Source organism: Delphinapterus leucas, unplaced genomic scaffold, assembly GCF_059928025.1.
Source record: "Delphinapterus leucas isolate spDelLeu-1000000601 "Yukka" unplaced genomic scaffold, BTC_Dleu_Yukka2 spDelLeu_asBTCV2_sq80, whole genome shotgun sequence".
Classification (NCBI taxonomy): Eukaryota; Metazoa; Chordata; class Mammalia; order Artiodactyla; family Monodontidae; genus Delphinapterus; species Delphinapterus leucas.
Window position 1 is genome coordinate 1,163,386 of NW_028322289.1, and position 5,808 is coordinate 1,169,193.

The 5,808-nt window shown below is 49.7% G+C and overlaps 1 pseudogene; it reads right to left on the reverse strand.

The window, feature by feature from the left end:
- Positions 1–2,631: 2,631 nt before the first annotated feature.
- LOC149743802 (metabotropic glycine receptor pseudogene) lies at positions 2,632–4,089 on the reverse strand (annotated as a pseudogene).
- Positions 4,090–5,808: the final 1,719 nt, after the last annotated feature.

Below are 5,808 nucleotides of genomic sequence, written 5' to 3' on the forward strand. Positions count from 1 at the left end.
CACATGTGAGTCTTACACTAGGCCTTAAAATTTAAGAAACCTGTGTCATTCTGAAGCAGAGGGGAATAAAATTTATTCTGAGAGGTGTTTTACAGTGATAAGCATTAATATAAGAAGGTAGTTGACCATGTTTTCCACATTACTTTTGAATTTCATATTTCAGATTTGAATTCTCTAAAAATAAAATATAATTTAAATCTTGAACCTTGTAAGTAAGACCTGGCGAAATATTAGCTGAAATAGTAACTGAAGTTAAATGAAAGTCTTAACTACAAAGTTTATCCTCCTCTTCTCTTCCATGAGGAAATCATTAGCAAATTTTTTTTATTACAGATAAGGCTTTTTGCAAATAACACTCTATAGATTCAAAATAGATTTAAAATCATGATTAGAGCCTAGCCATGGTTTCTCAGAAATTCATTTGAGGTTTACCTGTTACCATACCTGTACAATATTATTCACTTACGTTATAAAAGTTTAGAATACACATCTTAGGTGATAAAACATCAACAACATCAAAAACATTTGCCTTTTATGAGTATGAAGAGACAGAAAAGGCCCGTTGAAATTTATATATATATATGGCATAGTGTGAACCAGAGGCAGAAGGCCTGGATCCTATTTCTGCTGTTGTTAAAAGCTCGATATGTGATTCTTGGACAAGTCACTTCACCTTTCTTATCTGTTTCTTTATGAAACAGGAAGAACCATCTGATCTAAGATTTCTTCCAGTTCCTATAATTAACATCTGTGCGAATCCTCAATACAGTACTTGAGGAGCATGGGACATGGGGCAAAAGTACTCACAGGAGAGCACTTATTCTGCTCTTCATGCGTGCTGCTAGGAGGAGCCAGATTCTGTAGAGAGCCACACACTAAATGGCCTGGCTTCGTGCCTTGGCTAAAGAACACCATCGATGACTAGGAAGGCACTTAAAGAGACTCAGCCAGAGGAAACAATCTATTTTCTGAACATAGTCCAAAAATTAGATAGGGTCGTGTGAGCCTACACAACATGACCCCTGGTGTCTCAGCCTTTTATCTTGGCCTGTGGAAGGCCTGAGTTCATGTAGGTGACCTATGGTTTCTGAGCCTTATGAGAAATACTTCTGAAAATGAATGGTTCTCATCCCCAGTCTCACATCTGACCCTTGAAAATACATATATTTTTATGCAGCAGCTGCAATACATGCAGCACTCCTAGGACACCTTCATGAGACAGAGTTTAGATAGTGGTTAAAAGTGTGAATCGAGCTCAAATCCCGACTCTGCTGCTTAACTGCTGCGTGATCTTAGGAAAGAAGCTTAATCTCTCTGTGCTTCAGGTTCCTTTTCTGTAAAACGGGGAAACTAATAAAACCTAACTCAGGTTTGTCGTGAGGCTTAATCAAGATAATACATGCAAAGCAGTTAGCACAGAGCCTAACATAAAGTATCAATATACGTTAGTAAGCTGGGTGAATGGATAGATCAATCGATCGATTGATCAACTGATCTTTCAGTCCTGGGCCCTGGGACTCCCTGAAAAGGCTTATGCGAAGGCCAAAAGCAATTTTCTAGCAGTGAATGGCATCTGCAGATCTTTTCTGAGCAAATAATATAGCAAAGACTCAAAGCTGGGCTCAGCTTTTACTAATAGGATCCTACAGAAATCAGGAGGAAGTAAGATTATCCTTAAAGTAGGAAAGAGTTACGCTGGTTTAAGACAAGATCCTTTAAAGAGATAGACACACACAAAAAACATTTAATATGGTCATACAGAATTAGAGAAAGGAGGTTACTTTTCATTTATACCTTCTCAAGTGTTGCCAGCATTAAAAGCCACAGAGTTTTATAACTGGATGGCTCCCTAGAGACCATCTAGTTCAACTCCCTTACTTGATAGGTAAGTTGTTGAGGCCCAGAGAGATTAAGCAACTTTCTTGAGGTCATTCAGCAGTAAATAACAGTGCCAAGACAAATAAGCTTTCTGACTCCTCCCATTTGCCCACCCAGTACTCCCCCTGGTAACTTTCACCAGGTCATCATCCTGTCCTTGTTGTACCAAAAGGGCATTAAAACACACACAGGTTTCTCACTTTTGCCCAGTTTCCCAAAAAGTACAGAAGCAACCTCAACCCCCAAGACCTTCTTCCCATTGGGAATTGGGGAGGATACCAGTCAATCTGTGGCCTTCTCCCAGGCCTTCTTTGGAGTTTCCACTCTTTCCTTTCTGTTCCTCATGTTCACTCAACAGGGCTACTTCTAAAAGTCCCTCACCTCAAAAATCAGGCACGTCCCAGGGCACAAGTTACCACCTGCTAATCTGCAAATTCTCATCTTCCCACAAATGCTACACCTTGAGGCAGGAAATACAGAACTATTACTAAATTTTCTCTGAGCTCCCTGAGTGCATTCAGTGAGAACTGATCCCTCCCTCCCTAGGATAACTCAACCAGGTTCATTTATAAAGTGTGTGTATGTGAAGGGCCAGAGAACCCTTAGGTGTGCCTAACACAGAAAACAGGAGAAAGAGGGGACCAAGGAATGGGAGATGGGTTGAGGGAAGGAGGGAGACAAGTAGAAGGAGCGCACCTGTCAAACGGCCAAGTATGGATCCTAGAGACAGCTGTGCTGCTGGGACTGACTCACTGCTGAAGGGACAGAACTGCCCAGGGGATTGCAGCCTTTTCATTAGGCGCTCTGGTAACTGACTAACAACAGACTGGCGCCTCAAACTACACACATAGGAGGAAGTAGGTAGAGGCTATCCCGAAGTAGCGGGAATAACGAACTCTTTTCTTCCCACTCCCTTTCCTACTCTTGTGAGTTGGCACGCCACTCTGTGCCTGGCTGGCATGCCCTGAGCTTGCCAGGGTGCAGTGCATCACCCCTGACCGGGAACTCCCCTCCCTGCTCTCCCGAGGGTTAGAGAGAAACATAGGGCATCTCTCAGCTCTACCAAGAGCTCCCGTCCCTTGCCCCTTGCAGGGGAACTGATTTGAGAGAAGAGCTTTTGCTGAGTGTCTGAAGCTGACAAATGCGGGGCACTTCTTGTCCCTAAGCACTTGCGCCTGCGTGGGGTGTCCCTCAGCCTGGGTCTCTGCTTTGAAGGTGGGAGGCCTAAATGTCACAGCCACAGTGTTCCTTCCCCACACGCGCACCTACCCATGAACCCGGAAGGAAGGCTTTGCTTTGATCTTTTTTCCCTCCCTACCTGAATTCCGGGACCAGATTAGGCTGCAACCCGTAGAAAGCAGCGGAGAGAGTGACCAACCACCCGGGCTTGTAACTGCCGTTCTCGCACTCCAGATAAGGCGGAGACCACTTGACGTGGCTCTTGTCCCCGCTAAGACCGTCCCTGCGCCGCCAGCTGTGGCCCAGGCCCCGGGGCCCCTGATTGGAGCCGCGGCGGTGCAAGTGAGTCCTCCACTTGCGCCGGAGGCCGCGGAACCACTCGGTCTCCAGCGTGGCGTTGGCCAGGTGGTGTGCTGAGGAGGACAGGTCCTGGAGCAGGATGCGACTCTCCTCGCGCGTGGCCTGGAGGAAGACCTGCGGGGCTGGGGCGGACAGCGACTCGGTGCTGAAGGTGATGGCCGCCCGGGAGATGCTGGGCTCACCCTCCAGGAGGCTCCGCACCAGTGCCCGGTACCACTCCAGGTCGTCCTGCGAGTTCTGCTCCCGCGACTTATTGCTCTGCAGCATCATGTTGAGGAAGTTGGTGGCGTGTGTCAGCGTGTCCAGCGCCCCGTGCAAGGAGGAATGGGAGCTGGCTAGGGCAGGCGACTTCCCCGGCAGGCCCGCCAACTCGTAGCGGCTGGAGCAGTTGGCTCGCTTCAGCTGGTGGGAGTCCCCGGTGTAGAGGTAAGAGGCCACGTCCATGGGCACCTCCTCGGCGATTTTCTGCGCCAAGATGGTGCCGTCGGTGGAGTGGCTCCAGGGAGCCGAGGGGTCCGAGGCAGAGGCTCGAGCCGGCTGCTGGGCGTGCTGCTTCGCCCTCAGGGCCTTCTCTCGAGAGGAATCCGTCCGACTTGGAGGGTCGCGGCTGGCGCCGGCAGCTCCCAATCCCAGGTGAACGAGCAGGAGGCAGCAGAGTAAGGGGTTAGCCATGGCTCCCATCTGCCTCGCAGCAAGGAGAGGAGGTAACGGAGGGAGTCACTTTTTAAATTTTGGTCGTCAATCTATCAGCACTAAGACTTTTTCTAGGAGTCTTCCCCCTTTTCAGCTGGCACCCAGTCCAAAAGGACTTTAAAGTAGGGATGTTCTGAAATACGCGCGGCTGACTGAGCTACCGTCGCAGGAGATCAGATCACCTGTGGCAACGCCGGCTGCTCCTGCTCCACCATGGGTCTGCTCGGGATTGCGCACCTCGCAGCCTGGAGCCCGGCAGCTTACATCCCCTCTCGCCGCCGGCAGCTATAGTTGGCCTGCTTACGTCTTTCTGCTTAGCAGCTTCCACCGCCGCTCTCATTGAGGTGTGTTAAGGAGCTGCTGCTGCTGCTGCTGCTGCTGCTGCCGCCGCCGCCGCGGCCGCCAAAGACACTGCTCCATCGTCTCGCCCGTGGCAGGTCGTTCCCGCCTCCCGGCTCAGGCTCCTCCTCGTCCGCTTCGCCCCGAGGCGCGGAGCGCGCGCGCCCAGACCCGCACCGCGAGCGTAGCAGCTAGGGTTTCTTTTAAGGCGTTTGTCTTTCCGGAACCACGAGGGCTAGGCAGCTGGTTAATTGGAGTCTTTAAGTTTGGCCACAAACCACACTCCTGCCTCTCCCTGCTCTCGGGAGGAAAGCCGGTTTAAAGAGGCGGCTTGGCCGCAACCAAACCCTGGTAGGGCGGCTTCAAGTCGTCTTGTGCCCTGTTTGGCCGGCTCCTCTGTCAATCAGCCGACTGCCGTTTGTTGGGCTGGTGCGGGAGCTGTCCAGTGCTGAACCCGAGGCGCAGGAGGAGGCGGTGGCGCGGAATGCAGCTTCGCTGAGTCCTTTCACCCGCTCGCGTTCCCTGATGACTCGGGAACCTGAGGGGGTGAGAGGTGGGGTGGGCGGAGTGAAGGGAGAAGCAGACTTGTGGTGGCTCAGAGCGAAGGAAACTTGGATGTACCGAGGAGGAGGGTGTTGGCATCTTGCATGCTTAGTTAAATCAGCCTTTCCTTTTGCCTGGTAAAGAGGGAGAAAGTAGTTTTCATTTGTGGCTTAAATCGGAGGGAAGGGACGTAGGATGGAGACGTGTCCTCCAGAGCATCTGCTCATTTTGGGCAAATTATCAAATCTTCTTCCTTGTTGTCGGTTAAAGAAATGATTAAACCCTACTTGCCGAGGTCTTCGCTATAAGGGAGTAATGGAGACATCTACCGGCTGAACTTTAAGGGGAAAATGCCATATTAAAGGAGCCTCTCTGCTTGAAAGGGATGAAGGGGAACCTGTGGAAGTGTAAGCAAGTGAATATGTGGAAGGGAGAGAATATGTGCCGGGGCAGGACTCGGACTGTGAGAGAATGAGAATGAGTCTGTTGGGCGGGAAGGGAAGCCATTCTGACTGGGAGTTCCTAGAATTAATGGATGTAAGAACTAAGACATCTGGTTAACTATAGGTTGGGATGTCCCAGCAGAAGAAAGAAGACCTGAATAAGTATGCCAAGACCCCCCAGAATGATTGGAAAATCCCCTAACACAGTCTAATGGTTTTATTTGAAGCTTTAATAGGGTCTTCTGACATTTTCATTCTGAAAATACTAATTAGTACTTTGGATAGGTATGGTTTTATGCACCTCCACCTTTCATATGCACCTCCACTTTCAAATTCCCCAAGAAAGACACAGGATAGAAAGTCTCAAATTCAT